This window comes from Elephantulus edwardii, unplaced genomic scaffold (genome assembly GCF_000299155.1).
Source record: "Elephantulus edwardii isolate Elephantulus edwardi_28Jun2011 unplaced genomic scaffold, EleEdw1.0 scaffold00036, whole genome shotgun sequence".
Classification (NCBI taxonomy): domain Eukaryota; kingdom Metazoa; phylum Chordata; class Mammalia; order Macroscelidea; family Macroscelididae; genus Elephantulus; species Elephantulus edwardii.
In genome coordinates, this window is record NW_006399786.1 from 7,729,953 (window position 1) to 7,735,682 (window position 5,730).

Genomic DNA, 5,730 nt, shown 5'->3' on the forward strand with positions numbered 1-5,730 from the left:
ACAACTTTAAACTATTACTTGGTTTAAGCAGCTCTGGTGGCCTAGTCAGAAGAAGCTGCACTGCAATCCTAAAGACACAAGGTTCTAAACCACCAGCTGCTCACTGGGAAATCTCCTTAAACTACCTTTGAAAACCTTCTGGAGGCTCAGCCAAAAGCCAGTTCTGGCTCCATTGGTAAAAAACAACATTTATTTGATTTAAAGCAGACTTCATAGGGCATTCTTGTTTTAATATATAAAGATAGTCTCTTGGCAGTAGTTTCAGGAAGTCCTTTAATCTCATTGGCTTCAGAAACCTTGGATTTAATGAGAATTTACAGTTTAGCTGATGTAGCATAACTTGGTGGACAGTGTTTGGTGGAGAGCTCCAATTAAAACAAGCTTGGAATCAGGAGTGGCATCCACTTCCAAAATAGTTTGCCTCCAGAAACTCTATGAACTTGGAGAAATGATGAAAGTTATGCAAGTGTTGAGGTCTTTCATTCATAGGGTCACTATGAGTCATCTACTACTCGATGGCACTTAACAACAGCACAGAGCTCTGCGGGCTTCATGGAAAGTTATGCTACCAAGTCAAAGGTGGGTGATTTTAATCTGCGGCCCTCTGGCCAGGTTTTACTTGTTTTTGGTCAAACATTCTTCTAAATGGTATAGCACTGGTCTGTCCATTTGCTGTACAGAGGTAACTCGTGGTTGCTGTTATGATAAACACTGTGACACTAATATGTCAAATGCGATAATGGTTACCCATGGTGGACAGTGTTTGGTGGAGAACCCTGATTAAAAGAAGCTTAGAAGCAGGAGTGGCATCCACTTCCAAAATAGCTTGCCTCCAGAAACTCTTATGAACTTGGAGAAACAATGAAAGTTGTACAAGTGTTCAGGTCTTTTGTTCATAGAGTCATTATGAGTTGTCTACAACTCGATGGCAGTTAACGACAACAACATAAGATTGCCAACAGAAAAGCAAATTGATAAGCAAAAGGGAGTGGAAAGGAATGCTAGAGCAATTAACCCTGAAATAGAGACACAGGGAGAGAGTCAGGATCTAAGGTTTGGACTGTAAAAGAAGGAACTATGTAGTATAATGGTATCATCCTATAGGATAAAGTTGGGAGGAGGAGGGAGAAAGAAGAGAGTGATGAGAAGTAGGATGCCAAGAATTGCTGGAGAGAATGGTTCTGCCCTGGCCATTCTTTCTTTGTGAACTGTGTTTGCTTTGAATGTTTATGTAGATATGTATGCTTCTCTTGCAAGAAGATGAAGTGATTGTATTTGTTTTACATAATTTCCTGAAATTATTTAGGCTTCTTTATCTCTTACAGGACACAGTCTTTGAGATATTTTCAGGGGATCTAATTGTAGTTTCTCAAGAGTTGTTCTGTGGTAATTTTTTTAATATTTGCTAATGCTTTGGTTTTGAAAATTAATTACCATTGTTTTAAAGTATATTAAACTATTTTCCTATTGGAGAGCTACAGTCCACATGAAAAACAATCAGCAAGAATTCATTTCAAATTACCCTAACATCTCTCTATTAAGTCAGAACTCTGTTCTTTGTTGTGCTTGTTAGAAACCCTGGATGAAGTATCATTTATTAGTACTCATCAACAACATCAACTCATTGCCATAAACTGACTCATAGCTGACCCTTCTAGGGGTTTTCAAACTCAGTAAATCACAGCAGAGAAGATAGCTCCCTCAGTGACCCTATGTTTTTGCTGTGGTTGTGTACTGTTGACTTGGAACTCATAATGGATCCTCTAACATGTTTTCAGAAGCAGTAGCTCACTCAGAAGAAATTGCTCATCATTCTTTTGGAGCACCTGGTGGATTAGAGCCTTGTACATTTACACTGGCAATGCTATATTACATACCAGTGAGCCTCGAGAATTCCCTACTGACTCTATTATTGTTAAACACCATCAAATTGACTATGATTCATAGTGGCCCTATGAACGGTGGATCTAAATGCTGCCCTATCCTGTGCCATCCTCATCATCTCTCACACATTTGAGCCCATCGCTGCAGTCCCTGTGTCATTCCATCTCCTTGAGGGTCTTCCCCTCCACACAAAACCTCTACCTGTCAAAGAATGATGTCTTTTTTCCAAGGACTGGCCTCTCCTAACAACATACCGAAAGTACGTCAAACAAAATTTCACTGTACTTGCCTCCAAGGAGCACCCTGCACACACCCTGGAGACATAAATATTTGTCCTTTTGGTAGTCCATGGGATACTCAGTACTCTACTCGAGCACCACAACTCAAAAGCATGCAATCTTCTTCTGTCATTCTTATTCATTGTGTAACATTCAGATGCACGTTATTGTTATGTGCCATCTAGTTGCTTGCGATTCATAGTGACCCTACGTACAACAGCCCTGAACCCTGCTCTATCTTGAGCCAACTTCATTGTCCCTGAAACATCTACCCCCGTTACCCCAGTCACTGAGTCAATCTATCTCATCAAGGGTCTTCTTCTCTTGTGCTGTCCCTCCACCTTTCCAAACATGATGTCCCTCTCTAAGAACTGTGCCCTCCTGCAGCATGTCCAAAGTATGCCAGACAGAGCTTCAAAATTCTTGCCTTCAAGGAGCAGCCTGGTTTCACTCTCTCCAAGATGACCCTGTTTGTTCTCTTAGCAGTCCATGGTATATTCAATACTCTTCTCCAACACTACAACTCAAAGGCATCAATTGTTTTTCTGTTATGCTTAGCCATTGCCCAGCTCTCTCATACATAGCACATAATTGCAAAGACCATGGCATGAATCAGGTGCACCTTACTCTTAGACTGACATCATTGCTCTTCAATCCTCTGGAGAGGTCCCTAACAGTAGATTTTCCCAATGCAATTTGTCTTTTGATTTCTTGGCTGCTAATACAAAGAGTGTTGATTGTGAAGCTGAAGCTGTTAACAATCTCAGTCTTTTCATTGTCTATCATGATGCTGTCTATTGGCCCAGTGGTAAGAATCTTTGTTTTCTTGATGCTGAGCTTCACTCTATATTAAAGGCTGCAGTCCTTGACCTTCTGCACCAAATGTCTCACGTCCTCTTTGGTTTCAGCAAATTTGTGTCATCTGCATAATGCAAGTTGTTGTTGATGAGTCTTCCTCCAATCCTGATGCCACATTCCTCTTCATAGAGTCAAGCCTGACAGATGATCTGTTCTGCATATAGATTGAAAAGGTATGGGGATAGCATACATCCTGGCATACACCTCTCTTGATTCTGAACCATGCAGTGATTCCTTGCTCTATTTTGGCAACTTCCTCCTGGTCCTAGACTAAGAAGGGTCAAGTGTTCTGAGATGCCCATTCTTCTCAGAGTTAGCCACAGTTTATTGTGATTCACACAGTCAAATGTCACATTCTTCTTCAAATAATTCAGCTTCTCAAATTATTTGATCAGCATATAGTCTGAATAGGTATGGAGAAAGGATACAGACCTGATGCATACCTTTCCTGAGTTTTAAGCCATGCAGTGTTTCCTTAGTCAACACAAATAGACATTTCTCTGGTACTCTCTGCTTTCAGCTAAGACCCACCTAACATTGGCTATAATATAAACAGTGCCATAGCCTCTTCTAAAGCCAACCTGCACAACTGTCAGTTCTCTGTTCTGGTCATTTTTTGATAATTTTCAGCAGGATCTTGCTTGCATGTGATAATAATAGTGTTCAATAATTTCCACACTCTGTCAGGTCACCATTTTTCAAAATGGTAACACTTATGGATTTCTTTAAGTCAGTGGGCCAGATTATTGTCCTCCAGATTTCTTGGCACAACCTGGTTAGTGCACTCATTGCAGCATCTGTTTGTTGAAATATGTCAATTGGTATGTCATCAATTCCTGGGGCCTTGTTTTTTGCCAATTCCCAGATGCATAGTCAGTAATTGATAAGACCATGGCTTGAAACAGGCACACCTTAGACTTCAAAGTGACATCTTTGCTCTTCAGCACTTTGGAAAGGTCCCTGACAGCAGATTTTTCCAATGCAACACATCTTTTAAAAAAATTATTGGGAAAAACATGTTGGGGATACACGGAGGTGAGGGTTGGGAGCAGAAGGCTGAGGAAGGGCAGGGATGAAAATTGCAGAGATGCAGTTGCAGGGCTGCACAATTTGGTTGGTGCGGGGAGCAGGTGAAGGAAATGAAAAGGATCCAGTGGGGACCAGATGATTCAGGGCAATGGTAAGCATAGTCCAATGGTGATTAAACAAACTGTCTTTTTCATTTGTGGGTTTCTCATTTGGGAGTTGGGCGCAGACTCTCTGACTTCTTCATGCTGAACAGGGGCGTTGATGTGAAGGGGGAAAGGGAGCACACTTTATCCCCTTACTGGTGATCTTGGGTTGAAGATGCTTGCCTTCTTGTTCTGTTAGAAGATGTTTTCCTGACATTTACTCCCCTCTGGACTGCAAAGTGTTTTCCCAGGTGGGTCCAGTTGGCATGGCTGACTGAACCCTGAAGCTCCATCCTCCTTTGCTTCCTTAACTGGCCATTGTATTTCCTTTTTGTCTCTGGAACTGGGTTCAGGCTCAGGTCTGGAGTAAAACTCAGTGTTAAGGTTACCTATAGAAAAAGGAGCAAATCTAGAAAGAACAAACTTGTGAGTTATAAATAGAAGGGCTTTGGGGGTGTTACTTATGGGTATACTGGAGGAGAGGGTGGAGGAAAGTAGCCTCGGTAAAATTCTCTGTGTACCCTAGGCAGTTTTTCTACCTAGGGGTCAGATGGTACAATCCGAGGGCTGAGGAGCTCACCCCGAGGACTGCCTTGACCTGCCGCCCTCTGGGGGCTGAACCCAAGGCTTGCCCCGCAGCCAGATGGGGGCCAGGGGCCGAACAAACCACCTGCCCTAAGGGCCAAGGGCCAGATAGCAACCCTCGTTGGCCCAGGCAACACACCCCCGGGGCTGGCTGGCACACTCCCCCACCGAATTCCCCCCCCCAGGTCCAGACCCCGCCCGCACCTCACTGAAGACCACGTGACCAGAGACAGCATCCCTAATGGCGGTACCACTACCATTATGCCCCCCTCCATAAGTGGTCATACTGTAATTTGAAGTAGGTGTCACTGCCCTCCTCATTTATATGTGGAGAAGGGGATCTGAGAGAAGTGAACAGACCCCCCCCCCTCCCGGTCTAAACAGTTCTTGGCAAAGGCAGACAGAAGATCAAACGATGCAGTGACTGAGGATATCTGCTGTCTCAGACATGCTGCTACAGTTAAATGTCATTGAGTCGTAGACAGCTCACAGAGACTCTCATCAATCCACTGTACTGGTAATCTTCTCTGGCCTGCCCAGGGCAATCCCGTCCTGCCGCCCTGTCTCTTGCTGCCACCATCTTGGCTCCAAGAATTCTTCCCAGAATCAGTCCACTCTGCTGTGGTGTGGTGGCTCCGCTGCACCAGCCTCCGGGGTGCCTGGTGCCTACCGTCCATCTCTGGTGAGAGGATCCCCGGGGTCTGGCGGTGGGAGCCTCATGGAGCTGTGGCAGCAGCGTGGGCTCAGCAGCAGGGGGCTGGGAGCCGCAGGACTCACTCATTCCTCCCTGGGAATCCTTGATCTCCTGATGTTGAGCCTTGATCCGCCCTGAAGACCAGTCACCAAGTGTTTACTGTTCAATTATCAATAAACAGAGGTTTGTAGAAGACCATGGTGGCCCTCCTCCATGTGGTCTGTAGAAGTCCATGGTGGCCCTCCTCCATGTGGTCTGC